Below are 19040 nucleotides of genomic sequence, written 5' to 3'. Positions count from 1 at the left end.
AGTCCAGAGGCCATGAGGTATCTCCACCTTTTGGTTCCACCATCTTCAGCACAAGGATCCATTCCCAAGATCACTTTGTACTCCAAGATGGTGGCTGGAGCTCCGGCCATCGTGTCGGCCTTCCAGGAAAGACGGAGAATGAGGCAAGGAGGAAAGAGCAATGGGCTCTGTCAAGGCAGACCCCTGTAATGCTCCCAGGAACTCTACCACCATGATCAGCAACTTTCACTTACATCTCCTGGGTCAGCCTTAGCTGCAAGGGAGGCCAGGAAAAATGATCTTTTATCTGGGCTCTTTGTTGGCCAAATAAAGAATGTTGAGGTAGGTAACAAGCAGACACTCCTGTACACCCTCTCCATTAATCTCCCAGCGACTCTCAGGGGGAAATGAGATCACTTCCCCCACCTTCCAAGTGACAGAAATGACCTTCAGAGAGACCAAAGCCAAGTAGTTAGAAGTTGCTAATTAGCCTGGGCCAAATGACTTCCTTCTCTTGCCCCCTACCCCTAGGGGCCTCTAAGGGCTGGGCTTATGTAATATTTCCCCTTCTCCAGACCCCAACGATTTACCTGTCCGCCCTCCCAGTGCCAGAAGGTTTCCAAGCCTGATTGAGTAGGGGACAGAAAGGAGAGAGGGGAAGGTTCAGGCCCTCTCCAGAGACAGGGAAGCCCCTTCTCTTTCCAGAGGTAAATAGTAAAACTTAATTAGCAGCTCACACTTGCCAGGCAAGTAATCCGCAGGCTTTCAGAGGCATCTGTTTCCATGGGCTCAGAGGGAATCTCGTGAGCTCCCTTCTGCCGGGTGTCGAAGCTCATGCAGCCTCTACCAGTGGGGCTCGCTCAGCTGGAGAGGGCCGGGGCCGGGAGCTTCCTTTTCCAGGCTGCATCCACGGGGTGCTTTCCCGTGAATCCCTCTGACCTAGGCCCCTTGAGGAGCCCAAGGTGTGGCCTCAGACAATACCGCAGTCAGAGCACTAACCACCGGAGACTTGTCCCTCGTCTCCTATGGACCCACTGAAATATTCCTAGAAAATGGGGCCGACTGGGAGTTGGGAAAGAAAGCAGGTTTGGAAACAAAGGGAACACGTCGGGGCCTCGGTTTAGGTGGGGGGTCGGGGGAGCCCCAAAGAGGTGAGCTGCGGTTGGCGAGCACTGGCAAGGCCCCCTCCTCTCCTCTGAAAGTTCTTCCCTTCTCTCTTGGCCTTTGACCAACTGTAGGCTTGACAAGTCACTCCTTGGAGTTAAGGCCTGACCTAGCTTTTGGGGTTAAGACGTACCCCATTCCAGGGCGACTGGGTAGCTCAGTCGGTTAAGCCTGGACTCTTGATTTCAGCTCAGGTCATGATGTCAGGGTCGTGAGATGAAACCCCGCGTCGGGTCCCATGCCCAGCATGGAACCTGCTTGGGATTCTCTCTCTTCCTCTACCCCTCCTCCCTGCTTATGCTCTCTTGCTCTCGCTCTCTCTCTAATAAATAAATAAAATGTTAAAAAAGAAAAAGACTTGCCCCATTCCTACCTTGTCAGAGTTGTACATCTAGTCCCCAAGTATACACTGGGAGGGAGCTTGGGGATGTTTTTCTGGATAAGAAGGCTTGAGTCTCTTTTCTGGAAGGATACACAGGATAAGAGACAGACACCTGAATGGGAGAGGTATACGGACCTGGGGGAACAAATACAAAATCAGAGTTCAAGTTTCCCTGCTTTCCCTTACCAATTCTGACCCTACATAAAATTTAGTGCATCCGGGCCTCAGTTTCCACCTCTGTGGAAAATGGGGATGCCCCAGTCATGTGCCTGAACTGTCCTAATCTTTGTTACCCACTTTTAAGTGGAACCTGTGTATTGCATATATATATATGCAATATATATATATATATATATATATATATATATATATATATATATTTAATTTTCTGTATATTGGGGGCACCTGGGTAGCTCAGTGGGTTAAATCCTCTGTCTTTGGCTCAGGTCATGATCTTGGGGTCCTGGGATCGAGCCCTGCATTGGGTTCTCTGCTTTGCAGGGAGCCTGCTTCCTCCTCTGTGCCTGCCTCTCTGCCTACTTGTGATCTCTGTCTGTCAAATAAATAATCTTTTAAAAACATTTCTGCATATTATGATGTTTTGACAACTTTTTTTTAAAAAGATTTTATTTATGTGACACAGAGAGAGAGAGCACAAGTAGGGGAAGGGGGAGAGGGAGAAGCAGGCTCCCTGCTGAGCAAGAAGCCCACTGCAGGGCTCGATCCCAGCACCCTGGGATCACGACCCGAGCCAAAGGCAGACACTTAACTGACTGAGCCACCCAGACACCCCTGATGTTTTGACATCTTAAAAATACCTTTCTGCCTGGGAGAAACTGCTTGTCTCTGGGCCAGCCAATTCTTAGAGGTAGCACAGGGCCCAGCAGGAGCCTGTCTTTGATATGCAAACTAGGCGATCCAGAGCTAGGCCTGTACCCCCACTTTCTGCCCCTGCCCCCGGGAGGCAATATTCCTCTGTCTTGATCAGCCCTGGGCCGGGCGCCCAGCAACCAGAGACCATGCCTACAGCCCAAAGCCCACGGAAAGGATCCGAACTACCCACTCAAGGCTGCTCACCTTGCTGGGCTTTGCCTTTCCCTCCAGCAGCCCCCTCCTGTCTTCTGCCTCTTGGCCACCCTGCTGTCTTTTCCATGTGATCCTACATGGTATGCCCTGTCTCCTGTCTGTAGGACCTGTGAGTCTAATCGACATTGCTCTTATGATGCATCATTATTTATTATCAAGCCTCTCCCATACCTCCTCTTGTGCTTATGTCCAACGGACCATCTCAGAAAGACTACAAAGCAGCCTGCCCCGAAAGTAGAGGGCATGGTGTCTCTAGGTGCAGCCATCCTGGGCCTTCAGCCGAGGCGGGTCAGGGGAACCTGACGGCTCAGAGGAGAAGTAATCGAGGCAGCAGAACCTGGGTTTGGGGCTTCCTGCTTCTCTGTTCACCTCCGCAGAGACCTAAGGATGGTGGGGCTGGAATACACGGTTGGGGGATCCTAAGAGTGAACGTCTCCCTACAGGTGTGAGCCTGGTTCCTTCCCACCTTGGCTGGATGCAGAAGCCCAGTGGGGGGTCCCGCCTCAGACACAGCCAATCAGCTCTGCAGCTTCCACTGACCAGAAGACCCTTCCACGCAGCCCACCCAAAGCCAGGCTCCAGATGCCGATTCCCGGAGGCCAGCCTGTCAAGCCCCAAGGTGAGTGCCAAGCTCCAACTCCCTCCCAGGGCTCCTCTTATCTTGTTCCCCCAATCCCAGTGCCTCTGCCCAGCTGCCTCAGGCTCCCTCCAGCCTCTGGTGGCATGGCAGGATTTTAAAATGTGTGCCAGGACTCTTGACCCCTGGTTATTCAATCAAACACTAGGCGAGATGTTGTTAAATCAGGATTTGGCCGATGGGATTAAAGTCCCAAATCAGTGGCACTTAAAATACAGAGATTATGAGGATGAGGCTGACTTAACCACAGGAGCCCTTTAAAAAGCAGTTTTCTTCCACTGGCTACTGAAGGGGAAGTCAGAGACTTCCAGAACGCTGGCCTGGGAGAAAGCAAGCATCCTTGCTGGGAACTGCCACGGGGAAGGGCATGTGTCAGAGCCCAAAGCAGCCCCCGGGTCACAGCCCCAAACACCTTTGGTCCAACTGGTGAGACTCTGAGTAGAGACCTCAGTACACGCCAGACCCAGACTCCAGACTCCAAGACCTGTCCGTTAATAAATGCATGCTCTCCAATCTGTTATGTGTGAGGTAACTGGTTCCACAGCAGTGGGAGAAAATACACGCTACCTGGAGCCCCTCTTTCTCCATCACCCAGGCTCTGCCCTCCTTTCCAGGCCCAGGATTAGCCTTCATTTGCAAATCTCCACATCTACTCAACCTCCAGGAGGGCCCAAATCAAATACCAACGGGGCTGTCCGTTTCCCCCAGAATCCACCCGAAAGCAGAAGTATCTTTCCACTCCCGTCCCCACCCATGCCCTGTGCCCCATGTTGCAGCCATGTTGGGCAAATGAACATTCTCAGGACGTATCACCCAGTTCTAAACTCTGAGGCCTTTGCACTTGCTGTGCCTTCTGTCTGGAATGTTCTCCCCTTACCCTGACCCCCTCACTGCAAACCCATCAGCATCGTCATCAAATCCTCACAGAAGCCCTCCTGAAGAATGGAAAGTGACTGCCACCTGGGTCCCATCAGTATTTGTAACTCCTTCGACTATAGAACTTTCCCCCTCTCTCGGGATGATTTGTCTGTCTGCCTACAGGAGGGTGGGAGTTCCTGAGCTCAAGAGGCCTGGTTTCATCCCTCTTTCTGGGCTGGATACAGCCAGCTGCTGCTGGACAGACTGCCCAACCCGACTAGCTTCCCCACGGAGCTGCATACTCAATTCTTGGGTCCTGAGTCAGGATTTGGCCATGCAAGACCCCACACCCCTGGTTATTTAGCTGTGTATCAGATTCAAAGAGGTCCCCGCTTGTCTGGCCTCATGGAGTACAAAAACAGCCTTCCATCAAGTTGCAGGGGAGCTGGGACAGGAAGGATCCCTGGGGAGATGGCTTGTCTTCCCAGGCCAGAGAACCCAGAGCCCACTGTTGGGTCGTCCCACTGTTTCCAGCTCAGCACCAGGCCTGCTCGCCTGAGGTCCACAGGGCCCGATGACATCCACAGCCAAATCCTCGGGATACTGGGGCCGGATTGGAGCAGCCGGTCAAGAAGCATCCAACTCCAGAGATGCTGGGCCCACTGAGGGAACATGCCTGGTGAGCCCAGTGCGGAACAAGGTCTCCAGGGGAGCAGAGGTCCAGGGCTTGCTGGGGCTAGCCACCCTCAGCTTCAGCAGGAGAAGCTGCAAAGGATCCCCCCTGGAGGCACAATGACCCTTTCGAGTTGCCTCCTGCACAGCCCAGGGCGGGGGGAACCAGTGACCTGCATGTAGCAACATGAGCTTGAGGGTCTGACTGCCTAAGCTTTGCCAGCTATTGACGGAGAGACTCAGGCAAATCATTTACTTTCTCTGAGCCTCAGTTAATGTGCCAATAAACACGGAATGCGTAATAGTCACTCCTCAAATGGCCATTGAGAGGAGGAAAGGAGATAATGCATGGGAAATTTAAGCACGCGCCCGGCATGTAAAAAACACCGAATAAATATTAGCAATGATGATGATGATGGTGATAGAGATGATTCTTTGATCCTCTGCTTCAAGAGTCTGGCATCTCCCGGTCTGGCCCTAACAACAGGCTCAGAAGGGAGCTCTCCAGACCCTGCGAAGAGTCCATGAGTCCTTCCAGGGATCGCCAGAGTTCTGAGATGCAGGAGGTGGGATGGCTTGTAGTGGAAGAGTTTCCCGCTCCCCTAACAACCCACATGTTGCCTCTTATTTCCCAGATGCTGCCCTCAGCTGATGTGATCAGTCCTGGGCAATGAGCTCAAGAGCTGAGTGTTAGTGATGGACAGCCGATGATTCTCAACCTTCTAGTTGTTTCCACTGTGATCATGGAGCCATGTTTTTGAGACCGTGCAAGCTGCTGGGATCATGAAGTCAGGGCAAGGGGACCAGGCTCCCCCCTCCTCCAAGAGCCCCTTCATCTGCAGAGGACTTTTCATGGGTGACAAACGAGCTCCTGTTGTGTCCAGGCGAGGGTACCTTGCTGCTGCGGCATGACCTAGCCCCTCCGGATCATGACAGGCTGGCTGAGCTACTGGACGCCATGCTGGCCATCGGTCGGTGGGAGGGGGAGGTGATTTCTAAGTGTAATGAAGCGTCAAATGAATGCTTTAAGAGGCAGACCCTTTTAAGAGGAGCCAGCGCCATTTGTCTTCGATGGAGTCTGTCCACTCCCAGGTTCCCAGGGAGGAGCGATAGATGATATCACTACGGGAGGACCAGGAGCCTACAGGGGGAAGGTTAAGAGATAGGAAAAAGGGAGCAACACCAAAGAGTGCAGAAGCAGCCCAACTCCCAGCGCAGGAGGCTTCATGGCTTTCCTTTCCCAGGAAAGGAAGAGCCAGTGCTGTCGACCCTCTTCTGTCTTGGGTGATTCTGTAAACAGCTTGTAGGTAAGATGATAATGGCCTCTACTCTCACTGTTTGATCACGATTGAGGGCATAACCAAGACTTGACATAAGGGGGGCCCCCATGGTCTCCTTTAAAGAGCATTTCCATCTTTAGAGTCAGAACAGGAGATGAGAAGGAAATGCAATCTCCAGCTGGCATTCTGCTACATGGTCGGGCCCCTGACCCCGGGGGTGGGGGCGGGTGGCAGGGGAGGGCACCCAGCACCGAGTCCCCCCACCAGGCCCCTCCTCAAGGCTGCCAAGGAGGGCAGCTCTCCACCCGTGGCCACCGGCCAAGCACAGCTCATTTGCTTCAAAACCTTCACAACAAACACACAAACTCCGAAAGCCAGGGCCCTCTGTCTCCCTCCTCCCTGGGCTGATGGGGGAGCGGGAGGAGGCTGAGGTTATTGAAATGCTATTTTAAACTCCAAGTCAGTGTTAACCAAAACCTTGAGGCTGATTAAACACGACCTTTGGGCCACGGGGCTCCAGCTCAAAAGGCAAACAGCTTCTACCCTCTCAACAGCTCCAGGCTTGTTTATTGGTTTGAAAGCCCTTAAGGGGCCCGCCAAGCAGAGGGGTGAGCAGGGGAAACTTTAATATCTGAAGGGAGAGATCAAAAGCAGTTGACATTTCTGGCAGAGAGCAAGCACGTATGTATCTTTATATGTATAGTGTTATAGCTGAGCAGAAGGGAAAAGGCATTTCTTCTCTGGGTTAAATCAAATCAGGCCACATGTTCTTGATCTTGACTGTGTTGTCTTATAATCTAACCAAATTTAACTGACATTGAGAATTTCTGATCTGAACAGTTAACAAGGAAATTTGGCCCAAATAACTTCATACACATTCTGAACATGAACTTGGTTTAGTCATCAGAATTGATGGGAAAGTGCCCTCCCAGCTCCCCTCTAGGGAGACTGGCAGAGGGGTGGCTGGCGGGTAAAGCTCCCGATCTCTGTCGTCCCTCCTGCTGATGGAGTCACTGGGGAAAGCAGCCCCTCAAGTGAGCAGGCTGTTTCCATGTCTGATCCTGGGGCCCAGGGATTATTTCCCAGTCACCCCAAAGAAGAGAGATGATTTTGACTTGGCAGAAGCATCTACAGGGCCACGAGGTCTGGGAGGATCCGTGAAAGGTGTCTTTGGGATTTGTCCACATGGAGGTTCCTGATAACCTTGTTGAGGGCAGTTTCAGTGTGGAGTTCAGTGGGAGGCAGGATGGCCTTGGACGATAGAAAAGATGCCCCTCCTTGAAGCTAGCCCAGCGCCTGGCACAGAGCAGGTGCTCAGTTAACATTTGCGGAATAGATTTTTTGAATAAATGAGTCTGTGATCAACTCAAGTAGCTGGTAACCGGAGAGCCATCTGCACTCCTTGCTCTTTGCTCATTGAATGCTGCTTTAGTTCCAGAAGGCAATGTCCTCAGTCCCAGGTGATGAGACATGATGTATGTAAGCTCATCATGACAATCCTCGTGTTCTCCCAGCTTCCTTTGTAGCTAGGGATGGGCCGGACGCATGAGCCAGCTCTGGCCAATAAGACCTAAGTAGTCAGTGCTAAGTCAGTGCTGGAGGGGTTGGCGGGGTCTGGGGGTGGGGTCCTACAAAAGCTTTTGCATCTTGGTTAAATGAGACAGAAGACATTGCAGGGTCCACTCCTTCCCCTCCCCCTTCCTCCTACCTTCAGGGAGAACTTACCATGACAAGTGACTAGTTGTCATTCAAATCCATCCTTTTCATTCTATGCTGCAGAAGTGTCCCTGAGAAGCACCTGCCTTTGTCTCCATCTGGATTTGGATACATCCCTACTTTTCATCAATGGGATATGAAAGGTGGCACTGACCCTGGTGGACCAAGATTCCCAGGAAGTGAGTGTGCCTTCTCTGTGTTCTCTCTCTCTCCCCCTTCACTGGATGGATACGATTGACAGAGATGAGGCCTCGGGAGAGAGCAGAGCTGCAAGATGGAAGGAGCCTGGATCCCCAAAGCACCACATAGTGGCCACCAGCCGGGAACCAGAGACACCAGCGCTGAAGTGATGAGAGGTCTGCAGGTAAATTGCCATTGTGCTAAGCACTAACATTGGGGGGATTATTTGTTACAGACCTGGCGTGATGCTGATGAATACACTTGATTTCTATAAGCTTGTAAACAAGTTATTTAAACTCTCTGTACTTCATTTTCTCCTCTGAAGTTGGAGATATCTGTAGTACCAACCTCCTAGGATGGTCAAGAGAAAGACATACAAAAGGCAATCAGCAGAGTACCTATTACACAGTAAGAGCTTATTATATGCCAACTAATCTCATGACCATTATTACCATTTCTTTTTTTTTTTAGAAGATTTATTTATTAGAGAGAGAGACTCTCGAGCAGATTCCGTGCTGAGCCAGATGCAGGGCTTGAACTCATGACCCTAAGCTCATGAGCTGAGCTGAAATCACAAGTCAGATGCTGAATCTGCTGAGCCACCCGGGTGCCTCCATTACTAGCATTTCTGAATCGGGAGTGGGCTAGATGAAGTCCTTTGTAGCTTTGAAAGGGTACGATTCTCTAGTCAGATCCTGCAAGGAAAGAGCAAAGAGAGGTGTATCTGAGCCTTTGCTATGTCTCCAGAGGAGGAAAAAAAAATGCCTGCAAAGGGAGGGAGAGATAAAGTATGAGGCTCTAACTTCTTTCCTACCAGATTCTCTGTCTCATCCGCGGGAGGACTCCTGGACCACGTTCATTTCTTAAGCTGATGAAATATCGATTAGAGCTGAGATCCCACATTCTGTAATCAATCTTTCCTCCCCATTTTTGCACAATTCATGCTATGAGTCTAGGATGCTTAGTTTTGTTGTGGTTTGTTTCTGTCAAGCATTCCTGGTACCCTTTTACACCCGGAGGGTGAGATGGGAATCATCGGGAGCTCTGGAACAGACCCTCACCTGATCCTGTAGTGGGGTGATGCCTCCTCACTGAACAGAGGGACAGAGAGAACCCCGATGAGGAGGCTGGAATGCAGCATTCCAGTAGTCCAGTCTTGATTCTTCCCCTTCACAGCTCTACTTGGGCCTCAGTTTCCTTGTCTGCAAAATGGGAACCATAATGTTTCCTACTTAAAAGGATTATAGCAAGAGGTAAATGAATTAATGTATGTAAGGTTATTAAAACTATAGCTGGCAATTAGGGGTATGTCCAGCTACAATTAACAAATACTCCTTCTACAGTAGCTTAAACAGGTAAGAGTTTATTTTTATCACCTAACCAAATGTCTATGAACAGGCATCCTAGAACTGTAAGTGACTCATCAGCAACATCAAGGACCTTAACTGTATCCATCCACCTTTTGCTCCACCATCCCTATCACCATGACCTTCATCTTCCATCCTGTAACCTCATAGTCACAATGTGGCTGCTCTTCTTCCAGACTTCTAGCCACATTCCAGGCAAGAGGAAAATGGAAGGAAGAAAGAGAAAGAGGTAGTGCATGGATTGGGTCAGCAAAAATTCTCCCAGAAACCCTCAGCTATGTCTCATGGGCCAGAACTGTGTGTATGGCCAACCCCAGCTTCAGAGAAGTAAAGGAAAGCCATTGCAACCCGGAACACAAAGTGGGGTTCAGGCAGGCAGCACAAAGGAAGAACAGATCTGGAGTGGGGAACCAGCAATTCTGCTTTAGAGGTGGAGGGTCAAAAATTATTAACCCCCTCCTGACAACAACCCCTGACTACTGGTGCCCCACAGCTCGACTGGAGCAAACCATCGACTAAAGCAAACCGAGAGCCAAGTATTAAATAGTTAGCATTTCACAATCACACACTTAAGAAGCAGCCCTCTGTTTTCTCTGCCACAAGCTATTTATAGAGCAGATTTCTAATAAACACAGATTGGCAGCTGGGGGTAGGGGGAGGTCAGCAGTGCACAGACCCGGCTTTATTGATGCCTTGTCAATCAACGGCTCTTATTTTGTTGTTTAATTTTTTTTAAGTGCATGTAAGCACTTTCCCTGCTAATAGCAGATTTATTGAACAGCCCCGCCATGGAGTTCATCTCTCCCGTAGACTGTGGCAGCTGGTTATCAACTTTGTGGCTTCGGGTCGGAGGGTAAATTAACCCCGTATCCGCGGCCCCTTCCAGGGGAATTACAGGGGTCTAGACAAATTCAATAGTGTCCAATAAAACGTCCCACCTCTCCCACTCTGGGCACCTCACACCGGGCCTCAGCTTTGCTGTCGAAGCAAAGGATGTAATTTGACAAATGGAACTTTCAGGCATGTGGTCATGCTGGCCGTTGCGTTCAGACCGAAGGAGAATCCCTTTATCTGAGAAGTTTGGCTTCTCTTAGAAAGCAGGCTTGCTCTTCCTGAGTGCTCACACTCTCCGCGCTGATCAAAAGAGGTCTCCCGGTTTAAAACCACATCCGCCCCACCCCTTGGCCTTGACCCTGCCCTTTCTGCCGGGCTCAGCCCCCCTCTTCTGTCTCATTTCCCCATCTCCGCATCTCTTATACCCACCCCAGCCAATTCGGTACTCGCTAACCTCCAAACTCAAGTGGGCATGTCCCTTGGCCCCCTCCACCCATCCTCCTCCCTGACCTGCCATCGCCCCCCACAACTTGGCCACTTGTCCAACTTCTTCCCATTCTTCAAGGCCCATGTCCAAATCTTCATTATTTAAGAAGGTACCTTTGCTTCTCAACAGATGAGACTCAGTTCTTAGGAAGGTCTGCTGCTCCGCGTTAGTGTTTCTGGAAGCCCAGATGACAATGACCAGATGATGTCGATGGTGATGGTGATGACAGTGATGGTGACAATGATGGTGATGATGGTGACAAAAGACAGAAACAGCTCATCTATCGGCTCTTACTAATGTGCCAGGCAAGGAGCTCTTCCTGTAAATCCTACCTTTATAAGAGCTCCAGGAAGTCGATGCCAACAGAATTTCCATTTCATAGATGAGGAAACAGGGACAGAGTGAAGCTCGGTGGTTTGCCCAAGGACCCTTCAGCTGGGACACAGGAGCCGTGTGCTCTAAACGATATGGCTCAAGGCCCATGCATGTGGCTTCCTGTCTTTGTGTCTTTGCCCAGTTCCCACCACACATCGCAGCTCAGTGTAACTACATCCCAGAAGGCAGGAGCTCTTGGCCACATATGACGGGCTAGCTCACCCACTCTCAGTCTACAGCATCTGAGGAAGAGGAACAAGATGAGAAAGGGTCAGGAAAAGTTTACTTGACCCCAAAAAGGTTGCCTGTCAGTTCTGTGCCCAGGGGGAACATTCTGCTCAGGTCTGTGCAAAGACCAGGGGGAAAAAAGTCTTGGCTGGCACCTCTGGCAAAATGAATCCCCAAGGGGCTTGGGATATGGTTCTCAACATTTAAAAGCCCCAAACTACAGATTTTTTGGAAGAGAGATTATCAACAGGCTCTCTAATCTGAAAACAATAGCCATCCGCACAGAGTTTACAAGACAGATTCTCGGAACACAACAGGTTTATGGTGAAGAATAACTCCCCTCCAGGGACAGTCTGGCAGAGAACTTGCCCCTTTCAGTCCGTATGTATTGCCAGCCCTTTTATTCCAGGAAGTGGGGCCACAGAGGCGATCGAGGCCCATTGCCTGGTGTCTGCTGTTCTTCCTCTGGTCTGCAAAGGGATGCCAGCGAAGATGGAAGTACTTAAAAAGCATCATTTTTTATGACCCAGATCAGGAGATTTGACTTAGAAAAGTATTGTCAACACCCCCTCCCAACTAACCCCCCTGCACCTTACCACTGAAACCAGTTAGCTGGTTGATCTTAGAGTGGACAAAAGAGCAGAGGACTTGAAGAAGCTGAATGTTCTGGAAGGAAAAAGCAAGACTGGCTGGATGGGGAGAAGGTCATCCCCATGTGGGATCTGGGAAAGCCACCTGCCTTTCCCATCATGGGACGGTGAGCAGTTACCTGGATCCAAGGTCCCCCAAGCGCACATTATCGTGCCAACCCAGCATTGAGAAGTCATTGAGTCAGACTAGGAGGGGGATGACAGGCCATTTCCTTTTGTGTCAGGGCTGGACAAAATGGCTTAGAGCAGAGGTGGCAAAGCCAGACATGTCACAGAGGCATAGCAGAAGCTCCTCGCAACCCACTCTTGGGGTGGGACTTACCTTTTTAGTTCCCTCTGCCCTCTCCCCTGCTAGGATCGGCCTCTCTCTGCCTCGGGACTTTCTCTGGCCACCGGATCTCTCGCTGCTCAAACAGACTGCACCCAGGACTGCACAAATACCCCATTCCCTCTCTGCTCAGGAGGTAAACTGAGGCACGTTCTGCGCTGACTCTTACAGCGAGCCCCTGCCAGATTAAATGCTAGCTGCCCACAATAGGAACTTGATTGGCCCGTGTCCCCACCCAGGGCACCTGTGTCCTAGGCTCACCTCCTAAGTAAACTACCTACTCTCCGATCCTGGTGTCATGATCTGCTTTGGGGGAAAGCCAGTCTCAGACAAGGTGAGAGTGGGTAACCAGAGTGGAGGTCAGCAGGGGAGGCAGACGGCGCCCTGCTGGGAGACGAGCCCAGGCTCCCGGATCCGAGTTTAACAGAGAAACTGAAAATCCACATTTCTCACATGAAGTGCCTGATTTAGTTTGGAAGCGGAGGGATCACAAAATAAAAATAGCAGTAACTTCCTGGTCAAACCAAAAAAAAAAAAAAAAGCCCGTGGGCAACCTCTGGCCTAGGGCAGAAAAGCGAGCCTGCAGGGAGGGATGAACAGGCACTTTTCAGGAGGTACGTGGTGGGGGTGACAGCCGGTCAGTCATATTTCCTCATAGGACTCTGAGACTTCCAGGGAGGCCAAAGGGACAAAGAGAGCTCCCTGGGGCCTTTCCACATGGCCCCTGTGTAAAGCACTGTCTCCTTTTCCATCTCATCAGGAGTGGTCACTTGGCTTCTCCTTACACACCTCTGGCCATGGGGGACTCACTATCTTTTGCATCATTTCATTCCGTGGCTCGGATGGCTCTTTTAGAATGTCTTGCTCTCTGTACTGACATCTCCCTCCCTGGAACTCATCCCCATTGGTTGAGTTTTATACTTAAAACAGCAAAATTCAGAGAGGAAGTGCAGAATCAGACTGGGAGCGGCAAACAGAATTTCCCGGACGGAGATGGTGTCAGGGGTGTCCCTGGTTTGAAAACACAAAATTCAAGTTATGATACTTAAAACCAAAACCTGAAAAATAAATTCTATTTTCCACAAGACCAGTAAGACCTTGGTGACACCTGGCTGATGGGACACCCACAGGGCAGAGCCACGGGTACCCGAACCCCCAGGAGGGACAAGATTTTTATTTTTATTTTTATTGAAAGGAGACACAGTGTTTCTCAAGACTGAAGACCCCGGTTTGATCCCTCCCTCCGTGTTCTGGTCACAATTCCTTACGCTTCTTCTCAACTCTACTCATCATGTACTTTTCAAATGGGGCACATGTACCAAAGACCATTGGAGATAAGGTCGAGATTGGGTAAAACTTCAGGGAAAATGTTGTTTTATGTATTTTACAAAATTTTAAAAAAATTTTATTTATTTATTTGAGAGACAGAGAACATGCATGAGAGAGAGAGAAAGAGAGCATATGAGTAAGGAGGAGTGGAAGAGGCAGAGGGAGAAGCAGACTCCCCACTGAGCAAGGAGCTCCATGCAGGACTCTATCCCAGAACCCTGGGATCGTGACCTGAGCCAAAGTCAGACACCTAACCAGCTGAGCCACCCAGGCGCCCCAGGAAAAATGTTATTTTAAGTAACAACTATTTTCAATATTAAAACAAAGCCTGCATTATCAAGTCAATTACACCAGAATAATTTTTTTTTAAATAGTTCAATTTCAAAGACAGCCCTGATACCCCCTTCTATCTTTGTCCTTACATGGCCTTTCCTCTGAGTGTGAGGGGGCTCTCTGCATTTCTATAAGGACACAAATCCTAAAAGATCGGGGCACCATTCTTATGACCTCATTTAACCCTACATCCTTAGAGGCCCTATCTCCAAACACAGTCATATTGGGGATTTAGGCTTCCACATAAGGATTTGGGGGAGACCCAACTTAGTTTAGTTCCTAGCAGCACTGCTGACCTTGGGGGCCTCGGGGAATGCCCCTCAATTGTGGAGATAATGAACGCACACTTCTCTGCCCTTATTGGTGTTTTGATTGGCAAGTCTGAGAAGTCCTGGGCTGTCAGTGTGTCACCTCCTGTGCAGATGGGGGGTGACGCCCAGAGGAGGAGCCAAGTAGAGGGGCCAGTAACCTCCCCTCTGCAGGACATGTGTAAGCTGTGTGTGCCTCGTCACACTCCTCTTCATTATTGGTCAAAGTCAAGCCAGGCTGGAGCCAGCTGTGGGGTAATACAGAGGGGACATTTAGAGTTTGGGAAACTTGAAAACCAAACCAGTGGAAATCACCCAGCCCAAATCTGGAACTCTGGCCCATTTTAACCCCTCCAGGTTCCAGACGGTGACAGGTCAGCTAATTTTTGTTTAGACCTCCAAATATTACATTTCTTTCAAAACCTTCTGTAATCCCAAGAGCATGTGGTGACTTCTACAGTGACAATATGTTCATTTATTCATTAATTCAACAAATATTTATTGAGTCTCTACCATATGCCAGGAACAGTGTTTGGCAAATAGTGCTCCCATAGGACCTACTTTAATGACTAACTAAAATCCCGTGTATTATTAGCAAACCCACCATTGTGTGTGTGTGTGTGTGTGTGTGTGTGTGTGTGTGTGTGTGTGTGTGTGTGTGTTTGGGGCTGGTTTCCTTAAGCAGGCCAAAGGACTGGCTCTCTTATTTATATCTTTCCTCTGTTGAACAAAGCCATTTCCTCATGGTTTGAGAACATTCATAAATCCTCACCTTGAGTCTATATTAATGAAGTATAATGACTGATGAACTTCTGGCAGTCCGAGTTGGGTTGACCTCAGTGATGCTAGGAAGCATCTTAACTCCATTCAGTCCCAGTCCACCCTCTTCTTTCCCCATCCTCTCACCCCTCCTAGGCAATGCATTGGGGGGGGGGGGGATTCAAACTCAGTGTTCCAACAATGAAGATCCAATACTCATAGTTCAATTAATCTTTCCCTTTTTCAATAAGTAATTCACTCAGGTCAGTAGCTCTCAATCCTGATAGCATCTTAGAATCATCTTGGGAACATCTGAAAACTAAAGATGGCCACGTCCCAAACCCAGAGCCCATGATTTAGTTGGTCTGGAATATGGCCCAAACATCAGATTTTTTTTTTCTTTTTTTCCAAAAGCCTTCCTCAGTAATGCTAAGTCACAGTCAGTATTGGGAAGCATTGATAGTCATTTCCCCAAGACAGCTTCAGGAGTCCTCTGAGGACCACAGCTGGGCCATGGGCATGCATGAGTTGGACTTACCAAGTATAACCCTGGTGCCTAGAACTTTACTAGATGCTACAAGGAGTAGTTACCTAAGCTCTGAGCCTCAGTCATGTCATCCATACAAAGGGCTTTATCCTTCGCCATGTAGCATCGTGTGTTGAGCTACACAGAGTGAGAGGACTCCAGTCGTGGGACACAATGCAGGTGGGCAGGGACTGGTTTTGATCAGGGCAGCTTTAGGGGAGCCACCAAATCACAAGGTCTTCACCCACTTCTCTTTTTATTGCCAGCCCCAAACAGGAGAGAGAATTAAGAGGCAAGGCACGGATGTTTCCTGCATTGAACTGAGTAATAAAGAAGTATTATTGACTAGCTTCTCCTGCAGTCGCTGGGGCCATTTTCGGCCATGACACGGTGAACATCATTTTTCTCAAACTGTTGGTGTCTCGGTGGCAAAGAGCAGAAACCCAAACTTGCACAAGCAACTAAAACGTCAACCATCTGATGATGCACCAGTCAACACCCAAGGAGAGACCATGAAACCGTGCCTTAAGGAGGGACAGGAACCGAGAACCCCATAACCAGGGTCTCTCTCAAGTTCCATTGCCTTGACTCATGTCTGTCCTCTGGATCTACTTCATCTTCCTTTCTCTGTAAAAGGCAGCCAACCATCACACCCTGAGCTTTGCTTCCACGGTTTAAATAACACAGAGAAACAGACCAGCATCTGCAAACGCTAGTTCCAAACGCCAGGCAGAGAGAATCTGATTGGCTCAGCCTCGGTCAGGTGACCACGCCTGGCCCAATCAGCTACGTCCAGGGCTTGTGCTTGAAACATGGCTGGAAGGGAGAGGGAGCGGCTGTGCTCAGAGAAAGGAGACAAAGAGAGACACTCCACTTGGTGTCCTCTGTAGTCAAGACGCAGGGTGGTTTCGGTGACAAGTCTTACAGATGACCTGAGCGGGTCTGAGAGTTTACTGGTCTCACCAATCATCCAGCTCACTTCAGGGCAGGAAGGCAGGAGGTGAGGGCTCTCCCCTGGTGCCCTGACTTCCCTCCTCACCCTTCATGCAGCTCTTGGGAGCTCTTGGCACAAACAGTCTCCAACCTAATTACCAGCCGGAATTAATCAAAGGTATTCCCAACTGCATGAGCGATGCTAGCCAGGAATGTCTCTGAGCTGAAATTCTTAAAATACTTTTGTTTATGAGCAAGTTTTACATGTTAACTTTTTCCAAAAGCCTGTGAGAGGAGCAGTCCCCACAGACATCTGAGAACACTTTGGCTGTCTTAATTCGCTCATGATGTTTCATTAATATCAATTTTCTCCCCGCATCCCCGCCTGGCAGGTTCTTTTTACAAGTGTTCTAGTCTTCCAACCTCTTGTTTTTTTGTTTTGCTTTAACTTTTTTCTTAGAATTCTTTCTCCATTTTCGAAGAAACTCTCTTAAATCTCCATAAAGTACACATCTTTTGGCTTTAACAGCTCCATTTAAAAAATGGAGGACATCATGCACTTCTTGGATTCCCCCCTACCTTTGGAAGTTACAAGAGGGAGGTTGGAGGGAAAAATAATCTAGAGAAACAGATTTTAATCTTGCTTCTTAATCCTGTCCTTGGGATTAGTAGTATGGAAATTCCATCTTCTCCCCAACCCTTCCAAACTCCAAGAGTCTTGAGTGAGCACCAACTTCCTTGATCTTCTCAATGCTCAGAGACAGAGGGCCAGTGAGGAGTCCTAACTCAGAGCGACCTTGGCTTGGTCAGAAGAAGTCATTGGAGATCAGGTCTGTCTGGCTAGTTTCTTGCGCTGTGACAGTCATTGGTTTATTTGCTCTAAGATCCACTCATTGTCATTCCCCTTCTCTGTATACCCAAGCTCCTTTGCCAACAGGCTTCTAGATTCAACAATGGAAGGCTCTGGCAGAGTATTGGGGATGGAAGGAGAAGGAAACTCGAGGTATATTTCTTTCTCTCTCCACTTTCTCCTGTGGTATCTGTGGCAGTGACTCTTCCATGGCACTGATTCCTGGGCGGAAGCCCAGCCATGTGTCTAGCTCCCTCTGGACAACCTGAATTTTGTTTTGGGTTGTGACTTCTCATCCTGTTGCCCCTTCAGCCCCAGGACTGGTAGCAGCTTCTTGATGTAGCCAAAGTCTGAGATATATCATCATCCCTTGTTTGGCTTCTCAGACCTTCCCCTGTCTGTGTACTCAATGCCCTCTATCAAATTCTCCGTGCTTAAGCCATGTAGGGCATCTGCCCACTCGAAATTAAAGTCCTCTGTCTTCCTATAAAATAGTGTTTTGCAAACTATCTGTTGCAAAGGACCATTTTTAAATATTTTCAGTCCACCATGATTGACACATAACTGGTACACAGCCTGATCCACATGCAATGTGCCCACCAAATGCAACTGTACTGGAAATGATCTATACCCTGTTCAATGAGATAAGTCTACCCAGCATGTATTTAGATGTCACAGCAATGTAAAATTGCTATAAAAATTTCAAAACTTACTTTCATTTGTATCATTGTCTCCTCACATCTCTTGCAAAGAGTTCGCGAGCTGTTATGGGAGCGTGGGCCATACTTTACGTAACACTGTTCGGGGGTCCTTTTATTCATGTGTAGGACCCTTCTATGATTTGGGAAGTCTGAATGCAGCATTGGTCATTTTTCCTTTGGGTTATGCACAATTCCCAGACAGAGCTGTATTTCTCCTCTAGACCATGTTCCCCACAATTTTCCAATGCTAAAATATAACATACTAAAGACGGTGCTTCCCAGAGACTGATTCCTTTTTCAGACAGTTCATTTAATCCTCACAATGGCTTCATGATGAAGTGCCATTGTTATCCCCATTTTAGAGAATGGGAAAGTAAACCTCAGAGAGAGGTTACGTAGCTTCACCAGGATCACACAGCTTAACCCTCACTCAAGTATGTCTGACTCCGTGTCCACGGTCTTAGCTAAGACACATATTTGTTTGATCTATCTTGTGTCTCAGTACTGAACACAGAGTCTGACACAACAAAGGAAATTATGAAGGATCAGAATGACCAAGTGAAGTGATGCCTGGTCTGTTCCTTCTCTCACTGGGGGTAGGGCTTTCCGTAAACACACTGCCATTGGAACCCACTCTTTCCCAGCCAAATCATCCCCATCAATATCCTCCTCAGAGAAACCCTGCCAACCCTTCCAGGGCACCATTCTCTGCTTCCTATGGCTCTGACTGCCTGCGTGTCACACTCTCAAAGTCACGCTGAATGCCATACAATCCTATTGTCCCCAGACTGTACTTTGGAGCACTTCTTGTCTCCCCATGTGTTTAGAAATTCCTCAAGAACAGAGGCTTTTATAATAACAGTGGCTCCTGGCACAGAGCTAATATTTATTAAGTACTTCTTGGCGCCAGGCGTTACTTTAATTAATAATTGTTTTATATTCACAGCAATGCAGGTGAGGTGTTTTTATTATACCCTTTTGAGATATAAGGAAACTGAGATGAAGAGAGCTTAAGAAAGTTTCCCCGAGTCCCACAAGTAGGGGCTGGGATTTGAGCCCTTGAACTGTTGGCCTTCAA

This window comes from Mustela nivalis (assembly GCF_964662115.1).
Source record: "Mustela nivalis genome assembly, chromosome: 18".
NCBI classification, from domain to species: domain Eukaryota; kingdom Metazoa; phylum Chordata; class Mammalia; order Carnivora; family Mustelidae; genus Mustela; species Mustela nivalis.
This window is presented reverse-complemented; position numbering follows the sequence as displayed.